The sequence below is a fragment of the Macaca mulatta genome, chromosome 4, assembly GCF_049350105.2.
Source record: "Macaca mulatta isolate MMU2019108-1 chromosome 4, T2T-MMU8v2.0, whole genome shotgun sequence".
Classification (NCBI taxonomy): Eukaryota; Metazoa; Chordata; class Mammalia; order Primates; family Cercopithecidae; genus Macaca; species Macaca mulatta.
In genome coordinates, this window is record NC_133409.1 from 93,983,119 (window position 1) to 94,002,220 (window position 19,102).

The window sequence follows — 19,102 nt, forward strand, 5'->3', positions numbered from 1 at the left end:
CTTTAATGTGAACACATTGTCAAAACCTAAATTTTGAAGGGGACACATTCAAACCATAGCATATATTATCTAATTTAACGGAATCTTCATCTTAAATATTAAAAACAACCCTAGACTTACAAAATGAGAGAAAGAAGTTTGCATCCTTATGTTTCATTTCAGAATAAAATTAAAGCAATAAAAAAGCATTAGAGAAATAACGTATCTAAGTTAAAATCTTAAAATAAAAATTTATAAAATCTGCAATGTCATTTTTCAAATGAAAGCAAAGGAAAAAATAACATGTGGCAGAGTCATTAAATACAGAGCAACTTCCCAACTACTTTTCTATTTTAAAATATTTAAAACACATTAAACAACACAAAAAGAAAAATTCATCAATAAACCCTGAAACTAAGTTCGATTGATATATTGCTAGAGATACATTTGAATGGGAATTAATCTCCCATCCCTGTAATCATCTTTGTCTTTATGTTGCATATGCAAATACATGCACATGTACATACACACTCTTTTGGTTTTAACTTTTAAGTTTAGGGGTACATGTGCAGGTTGTTACATAGGTAAATTTGCTCATTGGGGTTTGTTGTACAGATTATTTTATCACCCAAGTATTAAGCCCAGTATCCATTAGTTAGTTTTCCCTGATCCTCTTTCTCCTCCCACCCTCCACGCTCCAATAGACACCAGTATGTGTTGTTCCCCATTTTGTGTCCATGTGTTCTCATAATTTAGTTCCCACCTATAAGTGAGGACATGTGGCATTTGGTTTTCCATTCCTGTGTTAGTTTGCTAAGGATAATGGCCTCCAGTTCCATCCATGTCCATGCAAAGGACATTATCTCATTCTTCTTTATGGCTGCATGCTATTCCATGGTGTATATATGCCACATTTTCTTTATCAGTCTATCATTGATGAGCATTTAGGTTGATTCCATGTCGTTGCTATTGTTAGTAGTGTTGAAATGTACATATGCGTGCATATGTCTTTATAATAAAATGATTTACGTTCTTTTGGGTATATACTCAGTAGTGGGATTGCTGGGTTGAATGGTATTTCTGCCTTTAGGTCTTTTAGGAATTGCCACACTATCTTCCACGATGGTTGAACTAATTTACAATACCTCCAATTGTGTATAAGTGTTCCTTTTTCTCCACAACCACACCAGCATCTGTTATTTTTTATAACTGTAATGAAATTAGGCTTTACAAAGATTTTCTAGTTATTATTATGGACTTTTACTTTCTAGTGAGTACACAAGGAAGTCATAGTACTTATGTTTCTGATGATCTCATAGTATGTCATTATAGGAACACACAATCATATTCTTTTTTTCTGTAAGTTATTGGGGTATGGGTGGTATTTGTTTACATGAGTAAGTTCTCTAGTGGTAATTTGTGAGATTTTGGTGCACTCATCAGCGGAGGAGTATACACGGCACCATATTTGTAGCCTTTTAGTCCCTCACCCCGCTTCTACCCATCCCCTCAAATCCCCAAAGTCCATTGTATCATTCTTATGTCTTTGTGCTCTCATAGCTTAGCTCCCACATATCAGTGAGAACAATGTTTGGTTTTCCATTCCTGAGTTACGTCACTGAGAATAATGGTCTCCAATCTCATCAAGGTCACTGCAAATCCTGTTAATTCATTCCTTTTTATGACTAAGTAGTATTCTGTCATATATATATATAGAGAGAGAGAGAGAGACACACACACACACACCACAGTTTATGTATGTGATCATATGGTAGTTCTTTGTTTAGTATTTTTGAGGAGTGATCATATAGTTTTCCAAAGTAATTGCATCATTTTACAACGTAGTTCTGTGATATGTATTTTCTTTGTTATTTATAATATATATGTGGTGTTAGAATTTTAAAATTTTGTATAATGAAATCTGTCTTTGTATTTATGTCTTCTATTGTTCTTTTATTTTACATATTTTTAGCATTTTATTCTTTATCAGTCATTATTGCATTTTTAATGCAATGATAGAAAATAAATTTTGTAGAAACATTTCTGAAAAATATTTGCCTTCACATATGCCATTATTTATGTTAATACATGTGTTCAGTAATACTATGTGATTCTATATAAGGAAGAATTCTAGAATTTCATTTAAACTACATGGTGTTGTGAAGGCAATATTTAAAATGTAAAAGGTGGCCAGAGTTTTTCTTATTATTCCCTATAAGCTAGGTCCCTAGAAAAATACCATGCACAAAGAAGTTGCTCAATAAATATTTATTGAATTTGAATTTCTTAATTCTGCATTTTATGATTCACTATCTATGGTTTAGCTGTGGGTGCATGAAAATCAAACTAGAGTATTTTGGATGAAGCTAGTCATAATATTTTCAATAGCTTTTTTCCCCTCTGGGATATGAAATAAAAGATTAATCCTTCCCAAAATGTGGCATGTGTCAAATTATCTTGCATGGTAGAGATTTGAAAAAGATCCCTGGTGATATTTCACCCTGTTCTCATAAAAGCACTTAGAAAAAAAATGTTAGCATTCAATTGTTATTCTTCAGGAAAGATAGGTTGGATGGTCATTGTAACAGTTAAAGCTAGTTATTTCTAGAAAAAATTTTAAAAATAATTTTTAAAATAAACACCTATCACTAGATCTTGTCAGGTTTTCTAGGCCCTAATAATGTGTAATTTACTCTTTCACTAATACGATCTTCCTGCCACTTCCTCCACATACTCAAGGTTTCATCAAATTGTCATTGTCCTCAAATCACAAATTACAAGGAAAACTTTGAGCTTCTACACAGGATATTCTCTTGACTTGAGATACCTTCCTCTCCTTGCCATAAATAATCTTACATCCATCACAAGGCAACACCTTTTTTTCTGGGATTATTTATTTATTTACCTATTTTCAATTTTTATATTGTTGTGGATAAATAGTAGGTATATTTATTTATGGAGTTAATAATATATTTTGATACTGGCACGCAATGTAAAATAATAGCATCATGAAAAATGCAGTATCCATCCCACATGCATTTATCCTGTGTGTTACAAGCAATCCAATTACACTCTTTTGGTTACTTTGAAATGTGGAATTAAGTTACTCTTGACTAAGTTGTCCAGTTGTACTGTCAAATATCAGGTCTCATTCTTTCTTTCTTTATTTAAGTCCATTAACCATCCCCACCTCTCCTTTGGCCTCCTACTACTCTTCTCAGCTTCTGGTAACACCCTTCTACTCTCTATGTTCAATTGTTCTGACTTCTAGATCCCACAGATAAGTGAGAATATGTGATGCTTGTCTTTCTGTGCCTAGCTTATTTCACTTAACATAGTGATCTCCAGGTCCAATCATGTTGTTGCAAGTGACAGGATCTTGTTCTTTTTTATGGCTGAATAATAATCCATTGTGTATATGTATGTGGGATACTTTCTACTTGAGACTGCCAGGAATGTTTAGTGTTTCTCTAGAACATCATCTGCCCTCGATTTGAGTCTCTGTCCCACAGTTCACATGTTGTTCTGCCCTCATCCATGCTTATGTCTCACTCTCTAAATAAAGTGTCAGCACCCAAAGAGCTGTAGGAGTGGCTTGAAATCTCTAATAATGGGTATTACTTGAGTCCCTAAAGACCCTCATGGTAAGTCTTCACAAATGGTTTTTGTACCATGGTGTTCTGATACTTGACCTCAGTATTTCTGAATGTGTAATGGATAAACGTGTTCTTACTCTGAAAACATACAAATTTTCTGTGTAATCTTAGGGCAAAATATGTACTTCTATAGAACAATTTCACTGTTCTTCAAAATACTTGAAAATGTATTCTCAGTTCAGAACAGGTTTCTCCTTCTGAACTGAAAGCTAACAGATTTGCAGCATAGTATTGGTTTGGAGCCCAAAGTGAGGTGAGAGATCTGTAGATTCTAATCTTGGTCCTACCTGAGAGTAGATTTGAGATTGTTTTTCTGGGCTGTAATTTTTTACTTAAAGTCAATGAGTAATTTTAAAAAACAATACAGGCTGGTCTTATTTGCACTTAGGACAATAAGTGATTGCACTTGAAACATCAGCAAGCAAAGACAGAGCTGCCTGAAAAGTCAATTATGAAACTACAGATTACTTGTATATTTCTAGAACCACTGATACAATACCTTGCAGAATTAAAAAGCAACCAAAAAGACCTATTTGTAGAAAATGTAAATGTTCCTTTGGGATTTTCAAAAATTGTATAGGGAAGGGAAACTCACTCATGGAAGAATGAAATTTGCACAATGCAGAGAAAGGGGTAGATAATAGCAAAGGTCACCGTATTTTGTATGTGCAGCACGTAAGGTTTGAGAAAAATATGAGGTTCTCACTGAATTAATGAATTAATTTGATGAAATAATTACTACTTTAATGATATCAAGATGTCTCTAGAATACAAGCTTAAAAAAAGCCTTGTTCAGGAGAATGGTGTGAATCCCGGAGGCAGAGCTTGCAGTGAGCTGAGATCACACTACTGCACTCCAGTCTGGGCAATGAAGTGAGACTCCGTCTCAAAAAAAAAAAAAAAAGAAAAGAAAAGAAAAAAAGCCTTGTTAAATGTTAAGTGGACATTAATTCAGGTGACTCTGCCACTATTCATGAACATGTCATGCCTTCTTTAACTTACGATCTAAAGCAAACGTTGTCAACATTGTCAGAACATAGCACAAACTCTATTAATTATATTAATAATTATACTCTATATCTTACATGAGCTTGAAAATAAGTACTTCAGTTATTTCTATTTTTACTTCTGAGAAAAATAAGAGATCAAATGACAGGTCCCAAAGCATCAAGGTCTCTTTAAGGAGAGCAAGGAGTTGATCTCACAGCTTGTATTCCAGATCCCATCCTCTTTCCCTTAAGGCACACTGTGTTCACTTTCTAGATATAAAGAGAAAAATCATGTAAGCAAAATATTTCCTTCCAGCTACTCAGTTCGTGCTTTTTTGACCCTAACTTTTCTCTCCTCTTTTTGTGTGGTGTTTGTACTGTAGTTCTCATTTTTCCAGTGTCCACCTTTGGTCCAACCAGACATTTCTTGAAATTCTTCAGCCACTGAGGGAATAATCTTTCATGTTTTATAAGAATTGCTTTCCTCTCCAAGGAAGATTTACCTGTAGTCTAGTCCAGTGCTGAACATTGAACAGCAGGTATTTGACTCTGGAGAACTCTACTTCTCACAAATCTTGCTCTCTTACTGTTTTCTGCCTCCTAACCTGCACCTTGACCCTGTTTTTGACTTATTGCTTGAACATGATCTGATCATATTAACTCTTAACTCTTTGAAATGGAATGGGATATATAGCATGTTCTTGTAGCAATGACTTAAGGTCTCAAGCCAAGAGTTCCCTTGCTTTTTCCATGTAGTCCATGCAGCAACTTGACTTTTAAAAGGAGGTACTCTCAATTACTCACAAAATTAATCTCTATTAAACTAGTCTGCTTAAGGACATAATCTATCGAATAAATGATATGAATTTGTTTGTTTTGCCTCTCTTATATCTTAATTCACAAAGTGAATTATGTGAAAGAAAGAAAACTTCTAGGAATGAAGACTTTTCCAAAGAATAAATATAGAAACATTTTCTTCTCCCCCATAACTGATTTGTGGAGAAGGTGTTTGATAAGTATTTTCCCCAATAAAGATGAAGGTCCTAAGGAATATTCTTTGAAGTGTAGAAGTTTTCCTAGGGATGGAGAATATTTATTGTGTGGAATTCCTGAGTGCCTGGAGTCTAAAAATGTGTCTTACACTATGTCGAGAAGTGCTTAAGTACAGTGTGGAGAGCGTAGTGTAGAAGCCTCAACCAGTATCCTGGGGCTTAGGGCAAGCAATAGAAAGAAGTCCTTGGAAGTTTACATTACATAATGCAGAAGCTGTAGAGTTTATTAGACACAGAGAGAAAAACACTGGAAGAACTACAACACTAAATTTACCCAAAGTAAATGACACACAAAAGATGCAGCACAGCAAACTGCTGGTAGGAGCTGACAGTATATATGCTGGCCCTTCTTTGAAACTAGAGGAGAGTCAAGGAATTATAGAGAATGAATTACCTACATTAAGAATAACTATTTGGTATCACGTATATTACACAGACCATGAAGACTTGAGATAATGTCAAGGTCAGGCAAGAAGCATGTTCTGGTGACTAAACGACATCCTTTATTCCTGTTTTGACAGCATTTAGGCAGCTCTATCAGCTGATTATTATATATCCTCTTTTATCACTTTGGGCAGGCCCAGCTAAATGAGCTTCAGAGAGAGAAAAGGCCTACAAAACATCACTCTAATCTAGGTGCTTCTCTTAAACCACAAACAGCACTCTACTTAAATGTTGTTAGAAAGCTTTTAGCTGGACAGCAGCTAATCGCAATGAATGTATCCTGAATGAGAGTATTTACCAAAGATATATCAAAAACTGGATTTATCTCTTGAGTTACAAACAATCCAATTATATTCCTCAAATTATTTAAAAATATACAGTCATTATTGACCATAGTCACCCTATTGTGCTATCAAATAGTAGCTCTTATTCATTCTTTCTATTTTTTGTGCCCATTAACCATCTCCACCTCCCTCCCAACCCCCCACTACACTTCTCAGCCTCTGGTAACCATCCTTCTACTCTCTATGACTATGATCATGGATGAAAAAAAAAAACTGGTCTTGATTAATATTAATCTGATACATTTTCATACAGAAGGAGAAGTTAGATATTCTTAAATGTCAAAGTAAAAAGTCTTTGGAGTTATGTAGATGAAGCAAATATAAATTTGGAGTTTAATGTAAGCCCTTTAGAATATAAATGCCATGTGGGCAGAGATTTTTGTCTGGTTTGCTGACTGATGTATTCTCAATATTTATAATAGTGCTAGGTCTATATTAGGTGTTTAATAACGATTTAATGAATGTTTACATTTTGACATATCTGGTTATTGTCTAACCAATATCATGCATGATAAGGGATATTACCACAAATCCTGCAATATATTTAAAAGTTAATATGATGATGTCTTAGACACTATTATTCTAATAAATCTGACAACCTAAACAAAATGGACGAATTCCCTGAAAAATACAAACTTCCACATTTGGCCAAAAGAAATGGAAATTCTGCTTTCTCCTATATCTAGTAAAGTAATTGAATTGTGTGGGTAAAAATACTTATGCAACGAAAACTTTAAGGCCCATATGGTATCACTGATAAGTTACTTCAAACATTTAAAAAAGGAAAAGTTATACCACTCTTAGTGACTTCTTTAAGGGAATAGAAAAGGAAGGAATAATTCCCAACTAGTTTTATGAGTCTGGCATATGTTTGACACTAAAGCCTGATAAGAACAAAGAAATCTGACAAACCAATATATCTCATGAACATAGACAAAAACTTTTAAGCATAATATTCAAAAATTGAATATAGCAATATATAAAAAAGAATAATTCATCCTAACTATACAAAGTTTATTCAAGGATTGAAATTTTTTTTAATGTTCAAAATTAGTCAGTACAATTCACAATATCAACAGAATAAAGAGCATAACAAATGATCATTTCACAAAACGCAGAAAATATATCTTAATAAAAATAAACACATTCATTTATGCTTTTAAAAAACTCAACAAGTTAAAAGTTGAAGAGGACTTTATTTTATTAAAAAAATCTAAGATCATATTTGTAGGTGAAATTTTAAATATTTTCTCTTTAAAACAAGGAATAAACAAAAATGAAGAGTGAAGGTTTTTTATTCAAAATTTTACTGGCAATCATAGGCAGAGCAATAAGGTAATAAGAAGAAGTAAAAGTATAAAATTTAAAAGTAAAATTAAAATTTTTGCAGATGACATGATTATATATTCAGGAAATTCCAAAGAATTTATAAAACGTTATAAATAATAATGGATTATTATTTTTATATGATTACTAGATATCATATAAATATAGGTAAATTATTATACTTCTATGTATTAATAACAAAAAATTCAAACAAATTTAAGAAGATAAAACATGACTTAAAATAATATCAATTTAGGCTGAGCATTGTGGCTCATGCCTGTAATCCCAGCATTTTAGGAGGCTGAGGTAGGAGAACCACTTGATCTAAAGAGTTCAAGATCAGCCTAGGAAACATAGTGAGATCCTGTCTCTACCTTGCCCTGCTGCAAATAAATAAATAAATATATATATATATATAAATAAAATAAAATAAAATAGTCGCAGGTGTTGGCATGTGTCTGTATCTCCAGCTACTAGGAGAGCTGAGGTGTGAGGATCACTCAATCCTGGGAGGTGAAGATAACAGCCAGCTGTAATCTCCCCACAACACTCCAGTCTGGGTGACAGTGAGACCCTAGCTCAAAAAATAGAAATAAAAAGGAAAAACGATAGTATCAACTTAATATCAAATACCAAGGAATAAATCCATCAGTAATGTGTAAGTCTTCTTCACTAAAATAACAAAATATCACTAATAGAAATTAAAGTGGCTCTAAATAAATACAAAACACACCTTATTAATATATTTGTAAAGTACCAATTCTGCCCAATTAATCTACAAATTCAATTTAATCCTAAAATATTTTGATAGGATTTTTGTGAGACTGTTTTGAAACTCACAAGTTGAATCTAGTAAAATCAGAAAATTTTCAGTAGCTAAGACAAATATGAAAACAAATAAAGATATTTATTCTTATAGACAGTGTGGTATGGGTATATAGATAGGCAAATCATTTAATGGGGCAGTATCAATTGTTTAGCAGCACATGCCAGTCTCCCAACTTCATGAAAATTTTTCCGAAATTAACTTTTCTATCTGGACTATGGTAAGTTAAGAACCTCATCACACTTTCCTCCACAAATATCTAGAATATACATATTGAATTTATATGCATTGAGAGAAAAAAAACAGATATTAGACAAATAATAGGGACAGGCAAAATGCAAATGCTTAACAAGAATGTAGACTTGTGCTTAATGTCATCAGTAATCAAGGAAATGAAATTCATAACAACAGTGAGATTCCATTTTGTACTTACTGGGTTGTTAAAACTTTGATGGATTATGACAGAACATTAGAGAAACAGGAATATTTTTGCATTGCTGGAAGGTATATATATTATAGTATGGCTGCCATTCTCATTCTGATGGTCAATGCGTAAAGACTAGACATAGCAAATATCTGAAGATCTTATGATCCTGCAGTCTTATTCCTGGGCATATGTCCTAGAGAAATTCATAGACAGGAGCATTATCTTTCATCTATTAGAAAGTTTGTGGTAATGAGAAGCAAGAAACACTCTAGGTATCCAGTACGGGGGAAAGACAAAAGAAGAATGTGGTGTAAACAAATCATGGAATTCTATTAGATATTAGAAACAACTAAATAGAAGCTAATTCAGCAACATGAATCCATCATAAAAATTTACAACTGTATGAGAAGAAAAAAAGTCAGATCTATACCTCAATAATATCTAGGCAAATTACAAATACATGTGCATAATTGGTAGAATATAATCTAATGAAATAGATACACATCAAACTCATCTGAGTGGTTGCTTATTGGTAGAAAGAGAATGTGAGTTAAAAGAAATTAACCAAATAAGTTTAATAAAAGGATCTTTGTCTTAGTCCTCTTTGGCTGCTATGACAAAATAGCTTAGAGTGGCCAATTTATAAACAATTAAAACGTATTGCTTAGACTTCTGGAGGCTGGGAAACCCAAGACCAAGGCACTAGCAGATTTGGTGTCAGGGAAAGGCTCTATCTGTTTCATAGATAGCACCTTCTATGTGTCCTTACATGGCAAAAGGGACAACAGGCTCCCACAAGCCTCTTTTATAAGGATACTAACATCATTCATAAGAAAGGAACCCTCATGACCTAATTACCTTAAAAGCCCCACCTCTTAACACTATCACGTTATTCAGCGCAAACATCTACATTTTGGGGTAAATCAACATTCGGATCATTGCAGTCTTAGACTAATGATGATAGCATTTCACAAAATAGTGAGTCTTATTAATTCAACTTTTTTGCCTGCCCTCAAATTTCAAAATAAATAAATAAACAAAAAGTAATAAAGTTTTCTTCATATGGTACTACATCAAATGCATTAATTTTCCATTGCTGTGTAAAAAAAAAGTAAGACAACTTGGTGGCTTAATACAATGCACATTTATTATCTCACAATTTCCATGTATCAGGAGTCTGAGCATAACTTTACTGAATTCTCTATTCAGGGTCTCACAAGGCTGCAATCAACGTGTTGGCCAGGCTGTGCTCTTACCTGGAGCTTTCACTGGGAAAACTCTGCTTGCAAGCTCATTTGGGTTATTGCTAAAGGTAATTTCTTGAAACTATATGGCTAAGGCCATTTTTTTCTAGCTATTTGTTGACCGGGGCCTTCCTCAGCTTCTAGGATGCTTATAGTTCCTTAGCATAGGCTCCATTCATAAGCCCTTGCATGACATCACAGTATACTTCTTTAAAGTCATAATAGGAGCTCTCTTTTTCTCCAGTCTGCCAAGACAGAGTCTTCATAAAGAAAAGTAATCATGGAAGTGACATGTCAGCACCTTTGCTATATTATCTAACCTAGTCAAGGTCACATTCTACTGGTTAGAAGCAAGTTCTGCATAGAGTAGAGCAGAGTGGATTACAGGAACAAATAATTTTTACTAAGGAATCACCTAAGGTGTGCCCTCTGCTTTGTGCAAACTTTAAAATGAATGAGACACCTCTAACTTACTCTAACTTATGAACAGATTTCCAAATTATATTCAATGACAAAGCAAGGTACAGAACCATATGTATACTATATCATGAATTATGTGTAAAAATTTTATGCACATGTATGTATTTAAATTCACAGGCTATTTCTAAAAGGATGAATAAAAAGTCTTTCCATAAAGCTTCACTGAATTATGCAGGCAGGAAAACTAGAGATTTAGTAGTTGCCATTTTATATATTTTCAATTTTGTACCGAGTTCATAAAGCAGCTTTTCAAAAAGTAAATATTTATTAAAATAAACTTGTGATGGTTAATTTTGTGTGTTAAATTACCAGGTGAAAAGATGACCAGATAGTTGGTAATACAACGCTTCTGTGTGTGTCTGTCAGGGTGTTTTTGAAAGAGACTAACATTTCAATCAGTAGACTGAGTAAAGATCTGCACTCACCAATTTGAGTGCAGATCCTCCAATCTGTTGAAAGCCCAGACAGAGCAAAAATGGTAAAAGAAGAATGAATTCACTCTCTTTCATGCAGACATCCTTCTTTTCCTGGTCTTAGACATCAGAGATCTTGGTTTTCTGGCCTATAGGATACCAAGACTTACAACAATGGTGCTCACCATTATTCTTCAGGCCTTTGGTTCCCCAGCTTGCAGACAGCATATTATGAGACCTTTTGGCCTCTATCATCATAAAAGCCAATTGCCATAATAAATATCCTCTTACATATTCCTTCATATAAATATCCCAGTGGTTCTGCTTCTCTGGAGAACCCTAATACAAATACTTCAAAAATTATGAAATGAAAGATTGTGCAACATATAAACTAATATAAATCGGAAACATCTCAGGATCAAATATTTTCTTCCTATCTAGAATTGTATAGGGACAGAGTGAAGATATTATTTGTAATCATGGTCTTTTGAAAAGGAAGTCTTTAAGTATGTAAGATAAGTTGCTATTTAGCGAATGGAATTAAATTTTAGGAGGCTAATTAAAATATAAATTAATTAACAATTGTTAACTTCTATGAATAAACAGTAGTGAATATTCTAAACAATTTATTTTGACATCAGTACTTTGGTTAGTATCATATATTCTATAGAGTCAATTATTAAGAATCACTTCTGTTTAAAAAGTATACAGTTGATCAATATTCTACTTGGATAAATTATAATATGTTAACTGAACTTGAAGTTGTGAAGATGTGATTTTTATTTTAGAGCCATTATGGATTGGTATTCTAAGGAACACTTTAGCACACTTCAGGAATCACTGTAAAATATTATTGCTATATTTACATCTCAGAGAGGGTAGAGAGCAAGTATTTCATCTATGTACTCCCAGAACCTATTAGTGATTACACTTTAATTGGTCCTCAATAAGTGGTTGTTGAACATCTGAAAAAACTGTGACTAGAGAGTAATGATATTGGTTTTCATAAAAATCTATAAATACAAGAAAATGATCAATATTTGTCTGATAAAATGTAATCGTCTTTATCCCTGAATGTCTTAAAGATTCTGAAAGTGGCACATAAGAAGGCAAAATTCAGTCTATCATCTGAAATGTAGCCTATACTTTCCGAATTACCGAGGTACAGGGATTCCTAGGGTAGAAAATCCTAGGGAGCAAAGCTTCTTTGAACAAACTCAGCCTGGGACAATGACAAAGTTCGGCTCTCCTTAGCACTGAACTGGAACAAGAGTAACTAAGAGGAAACATGGGGAAACAGTACCAACTTCAATGTATTTTATATCTTCCAGATATTCTTTCTCAAGAAATTTTATTCCTTCACTGGGCCACTTTTTCAAGTCTCCGAATTGTAAAATGCCTTCTATAGGCACAGAGGCTTCTGTAGTAGTGGCCTCACAGAGCTCACATGCACACATGCATGTGTGTATATATGTAAATGTGTGTTTAGTTATATGTGTATATGTATGTCAATACTTTCTTAAGTGTTACGATTTTGAATACTTCACATATAATAAGTCTTTTATTCATTATAACAACCTTCAAAGTGGATGTTACCCTTGTTTGAGAAAACTGAAGCACAGAAAGTTTAAGTAACTTAACTCTGTCTTAGGACTAGTAAGTGCCAGAGGGAAATTCAAACCCAGGCAGTCTCACATCAGAGTCCAAGCTCTTAAGCACTGTCGATACAGCCTCTCTAAGGTGTTCTAAAACACTATGTCTGGTAGAACCTCATTGGAGAATATTACAGTCTCTGAGTAGCTTTAACTTGTCCCCAATATAAGATAGGGAAAGAGAAATTCAGAGAGGGAGCACATTTCTATGCTGACTTCTATAGTAAAAAAATTTTTGTTAAGGAAGTATTTCCTCAAAACAGTTAACCTCTTTTAATAGAGGCATTACCGTTCTGAAACATCCAAACTGGTGTGCTTTGCTCTCTGAATATGCCTTAGAATTATATTTCTTGCTTATCTTACAGGCTTCCTGAGTTTTAATATGACTTCTCCCACTCTTGAAAAAAAAAATTCTATTTTGCACTTATGTAGTGCTTGTATTTCAAAGTACTCCTTGTTATCACTCTGCTCTAGATTTGCTATCAGATAAATGAGGGTAATAGGAAGTATATATAGGTATATGTGTCTGTGTTGTGTTTACATTTTATGCTATTTAGGGATCTCAGCTTAAACATATAAAGTAGACAAAAAACAGTTTTTATGTTAAGAAATAAATACAGACTCATAAAGATGAGAATGCGTGTTGAAGAGGTACAATATTTACATTACTCTATTATGAACAGATTATTAGTGCTGCTTATGGCCACTTTCTTACATCTTCCCAGCATATAATATCTCATTTCATCACATAAGTAAAAAGATAAAGAGATGTTTCAAACAAAAGGCTCATTTACTGGCAAGTTTTAAACCATCTATCATTAATTTATACTTCTGTGCTTTCTTACCCCCACCCAATGCATATGCATTGAAATATACCAGCCTTTGCTTTTAAAAATTCAGATTCTTGACAGCACTCATCTCAGTCTATACATAATTCATTATAATTACTATCAATAACTTTCTAGTGCCGAGCTCAATTCTCCCTTGAGCATCGAAAAGGGGTATGGCTGGCTGCATGATTTTAGGCACATAAAATTGTTATAAGAATGTGTATACACTAGTTCTAGTGGAGACCACAGACTCCAGAAGAAACAGAGTACCTTTGCAAGGAATAGGCATTGTGCCTTCACCTGCTGAAGAAAGGAATCACTTAGGAGGAGAATTGCATGGTAAAATTCAGAAACTTATATCGGAGTTTGCAGAAATAAAGATTGTGACTTGATTACTTTTGCAGTCAGTACTTTTTGAGAGAATAATGTAGACATCATACTTTTATTTCAGAGTCACTTGTGCTTCTTACAGTTTGGTTGGGGAGATACTACCTGTGCTTAGAGCTAGAACTTTTTTGATGAAAGTGGAAGCTTAAGGCATTTGGAAGGAGATAAAATGACGATGTTGGTAATGCTTGCAACTTCTCTTGCACGTGTGGGAGGAAAGAAAAAAAAAGTTTAGATTGTGACCAGGGGTTTCTCAGACCAGGAAAAGGAATGAACATTTTCATTGTTATGTGTCTGTTTGGGAAAGGGAAGCAAAGGCTTAGAGTTGTTAGGCATAGATGTACTACCTCTGTGGATTGTCCCTCTGCAATTCAATAAAAGTGTCTGATTTTTCTTAACTTTCTTCTTCAAGGTATCAGGGCTGCCTCATTTTCAAAAAATGGAAATACACATTTGGAGTCAGCATATATTTCATGTTTCTGAGACTGTTCCAAAGATTTGCTCGGATCCTGCTTTTTGCCTTTAGCAGTTTTAGGCCCAGTGTGGTTAGTTCCCCTGCATTCTTTTCTCCTGGGTATGCAAATGAGCCACAAGCCTGCTGTGTGTCCGTCAGGGACATGGAAGTTGTCAAAAACCCTGAGGACAGTAACCTATTTGTCTTTTGCTGAAAGGGAAGAAACAGGTTCCTTGATACAATTCTTTTTCCTTTAAATAAGGCATAACCAAAAATTACTTAATAAATTCTCGTGGAATGCCTAGAAAATCAGTGGGTATATGAAGGTCAAGATAAAGGAAAGGGTGCTTTTAAAACCAACATACCAGAGAAATACATTTTAATGGCTTTTGCCCCCTTCAAAGCGATCACCTGAGGAGCCTCTACTCCATTTTAGTAGTGCTGCCATAGCTCTTAACTGTGTTGAATCTCTTTTGGAATTGCCTTCAGAGTTAGTTTACGAGCCACATAAGAAAACCATTACTTTATGGTTACACCTCGTAAAGTTCCATAAAGGGAATAGGAAAAACAAAGTGAAACAAATGGGGTGTGGCTTTACTTATCCATAAAATCAGCTGCAAAGATAGGCTTTGTATCCTTCCCAGAACATTGACAACTGATGTACTTTTGGAAATGCAACAGAAAGAAAAATAGCCAAGTCTTCTTAAAAAAAAAAAATGTGTCTGATACCTTTATACCTAATTCTATAGTTTTCCATGAAACCTAGCAACACAGATAATTTTGTTTTTTTAAAGATTATAGATGAACAAGGCATTATGTATATTCACCTGTGTTTCCGTACTGGATGGGTGTCCTTGTAGAACAATTAATCCAAGTGCAAATCGTTCCACAAGGAAAGTGTTTTATTCCCACTGAAGCAACACCAATAGCTTAATTACCTTTATTCACGTGGGTCACTGCCTTAGTTTAGGCCATTATCCATTCTCATATTCTTTGCTACTATGCCCTTTTAGCAGATCTCTATGTCTCTTATTCTCTGATTCATTGCCTACACTGTAGAAAACATAAACTTTTCTAAATCATGTATCTAATTATGACAATTCCTGCTACAACCTTGCAGTGATTCCCATTTAATTTCAGGATGAACTCACTCTTTAGTATGATATTCAAGTATTTCACAGTTATGTCCCTTTCTAGACTCTGGATTAGTTAATCTAATCTTATCATATCTTTTGTTCTCCTGTTTGCTCTCTGGACCGATTCCAAGATCACTGCTCTCTGTCTAACTCTAAAATATTGGAGTTAGATTCAATAATGCTATCTGAAATGTCTACCTGAGCTTTTAATTTACAAAGCAGCTATTATTCCCCAGGGTTATTTTTTGCCCTAGAATGAAGACATAGAATTCCACTTACTAGATATTCTTATCATAGATATCTAGTGTGGATTAATAAAAACACCAGTATCTTGGACAATTCTAAAGGCCATGATTCACTAAGCATCTTCCACCCAAGAATCTGCATTGTTTTAAAATCATGCCGGGGGCTTCCTGTAAGTTTCACTCCCAATTATTTTGGGGTACTCCCTCATCACCCTTACTGAGTGTAGAAAAGGCTTTCATTCCTCTAAAACTGCCCCTATGAATAGATGATGAAGCACAGTATTAACAAAATCGTTGGAACTTGAGAGGAATTGCTCATTAATTAATTCTCATGAAATGTCTACGTGTCCTGTTTTTCTACTGTGGTAACTAATACAGAAAGATGACTGCAAATAATTACATTATTTTTTGTGCATGCATGCTGCTCCTCCATTAAAAAGTAAAATGTATGTATTTCTCACTGCATCCAGGTGGTCTTCCTTTGACTTTTTTGAATAGCACATAGCAAAGGAACTAACATTCTGCATGTAAGCATTATGAATATCTGGAAGATTTAGCTTCTTCCATTTTAGGGTACTTCTTGAAACCCAGATGCCATGCAACGTGAAGTCCAAGTCAGAGAAAGAGGCTATGCATATGTGCTCTAGTCAACAGCTCCATCCAACTGTTGGAAGAACTGGCAGCTAGCATCAACTGCCAGCCAGGTCGGGGAGCCATGTTGGGTCATTGCAAGCCCACGAGGCCTCAGAGGACTGCAGCCCCAGCCAAAATCAAGAGGGGCAGAAGAGTTCAGGACTGCAGAATCATGAGAAATAAAAAATTAAATATTGTTTCAAGCCATTATGCTGTAATAGGTAACTGAAACTCACATCCATTCTTTCTATTTTCTCTACACTGCCACTCTTACACCACACTCAAACCATTCCCCCAAGTTTGAAAGACAATATGATTTTTAATTGTACCCCTTAAATGGAATTAATATGGAGCTTAGTATAAGCCAATTTACTTCTTACTTTCATTTAACAAGGATCAATATGACACAGATGTCTCTTGTGCTTGTCACAATATTTTGCTTAATTCTGACATCAGCAGTAGTGTTAGCGGAAGTTCCAGCTCACCTGCTCTGGGGATCAGTATCCTGCCCCGAGTTTGTATTGTATGTCTTTCCTCATTCTGTACTAAGACCTTCTCTACTTGGAGGCACCTTAGTTGGTCAATGCACAAGTGCATTTTAAATTTCTGAGGGTTGAGCCTTCGAATAATGAGATGAGTGAGGGTAGGTAAGTGTTCCAATCTCTCATCTTTCAGATTGAAAATTCTGGAGTATTGTGTGCAGTTCTTAGATATCTTGGCTAACAGAAGTCTCTTGCCCAAGTGTATCCTAGTGCACCTTTTACTAACTTTTCCTGTTTCACTCTCTCCACTCTTTTACTCCTGTTTTCTAAGCTCATTTCACAAAATTCCTTTCTCATTCCTCATCTCCTAAGGAAATCGTGTAAGTCCTGGTCTCATACTCTGCTTTCAGGAGAAGCCAAATTGATATAGTTACTTACATATGATTGTTACATAATGAGTATTTGTGTACTCCCCAGATTATTATGTTGAAGCCCTAAACCTGATGTGACTGTACTGGAGACGGGGCCTCTAAAGAAGTAATTAAGGTTAAAAGAAATCACAAGTGCTTGGTCCTAATTCAATAGAATTGTTGTCTTTATAAGAAGCAGAAAAGAAACCAGTTTCTTCTTTTCTTTTCTTTTCTTTTCTTTTTTTTTTTTTTAACCTCTCTAAGCACATGCAGTTAGTACTGTGAAGCCATGTGGGACATAGCAAGAAGGTAGCCATCTGCAAGCTAGGAAGAGTCTTCACTGGAACCTGGGAACTTTTACACTTGGCTTCCAGTTACCAGAACCGTGAAAAAATACATTTCTCTTGTTCAAACCACCCAGGCTATGATATTTTGCTATGGCAACCTGAGCTAAGACAACTATGAATTCAATGTGCAAAAATAAAGTGACCTTATTTTTCTTATCTGACATGCTTTCATGCCCCTATTTCAACTACAGGCAGAAGAGTTCTCTTGTTTTCATAGTCTATTCAGCATTTAAAGGTCCCAAGGCAGAGTCATTATCATCTCTCAAATGGTCTTCCCCTCTCTCTGATATCTCACAAAGATTCCAGAATGAAGGCAGAAAGGTACTCATTCTCTTGCCTCATAGCAAGATAGATTCTTATCTAATCCACAGGCTCTTTGTTAAGTTTTATCATTCATACATATTTTCTGGCTGACTCAGTGTTATCCCCGGGAGCCCCACCCTGATGATTACTGAGTCATGCCTGATATAGCCTTGCCTTCTTTGTGTCTCTTCTGAAGTATAGTAGGTCCCCATATGTTAAAAGGCTCATTTTGCATCTATTACTTTCGTCTTGATTGCCATAACCTCTGATCAGGAACTTCTAAAACTGTTGCCTCCTCTCTTCAAAGCCAAGAGTAATCATATCCACCACTCCTTTTACCTTTACGCATCCTCCAACAGGGAAGTGACAACTTCTGGATTCTAAAAATGATGTGGAGATATATGGATGCTATCTTAGGCCCATCTACCGAAAACCCTTCATTAGCTACTCAGTCACGTGCATAATATGGTACTGTTAACCTGGCTATGTCATAACCTTAAGGCTTCTCCAGGAAACTTTTAGTTTTCTCAAGCCATTTCCTAAGAATCAAAAAGTAATAAAACACCACATGCTGGGATTCCACCAAACTTATCTGACTATTTCCATTATTACCCTTTTGTTTTAGTTACCTCAAGATATTATAACAAAGTATCATAGACTGGGTAGCTTAAACAACAGAAAATTTTTTCTCAAAGTTTTGGAGGCTGGAAATACAAGATCAAGGTGCTGGCCAATTCAGTTCCTGGTGAGAGCTCTATTCCTGTCTTGTATGTGGGTAGCTGTTTTCTCACTATGTCCTCACATGGGCTTTCTTCACTGTGTATACTTGGCAAAGTCCAGTGGGTGAATGAGAGAGAGAGAGAGAGAGAGAGAGGATGAGAGAGAGAAGAAAGAGAGCTATCTTACTTTTCTTATAAGGCCACTACTTCTATCACAAGTGCCCTACCCTTACTACCTAATGTAACTTGAATTACCTCATAAGTGCCCTGTATTCAAATACCTTCACATTAGGAGTTAGGACGTCAACACATAAATTTTGGAGA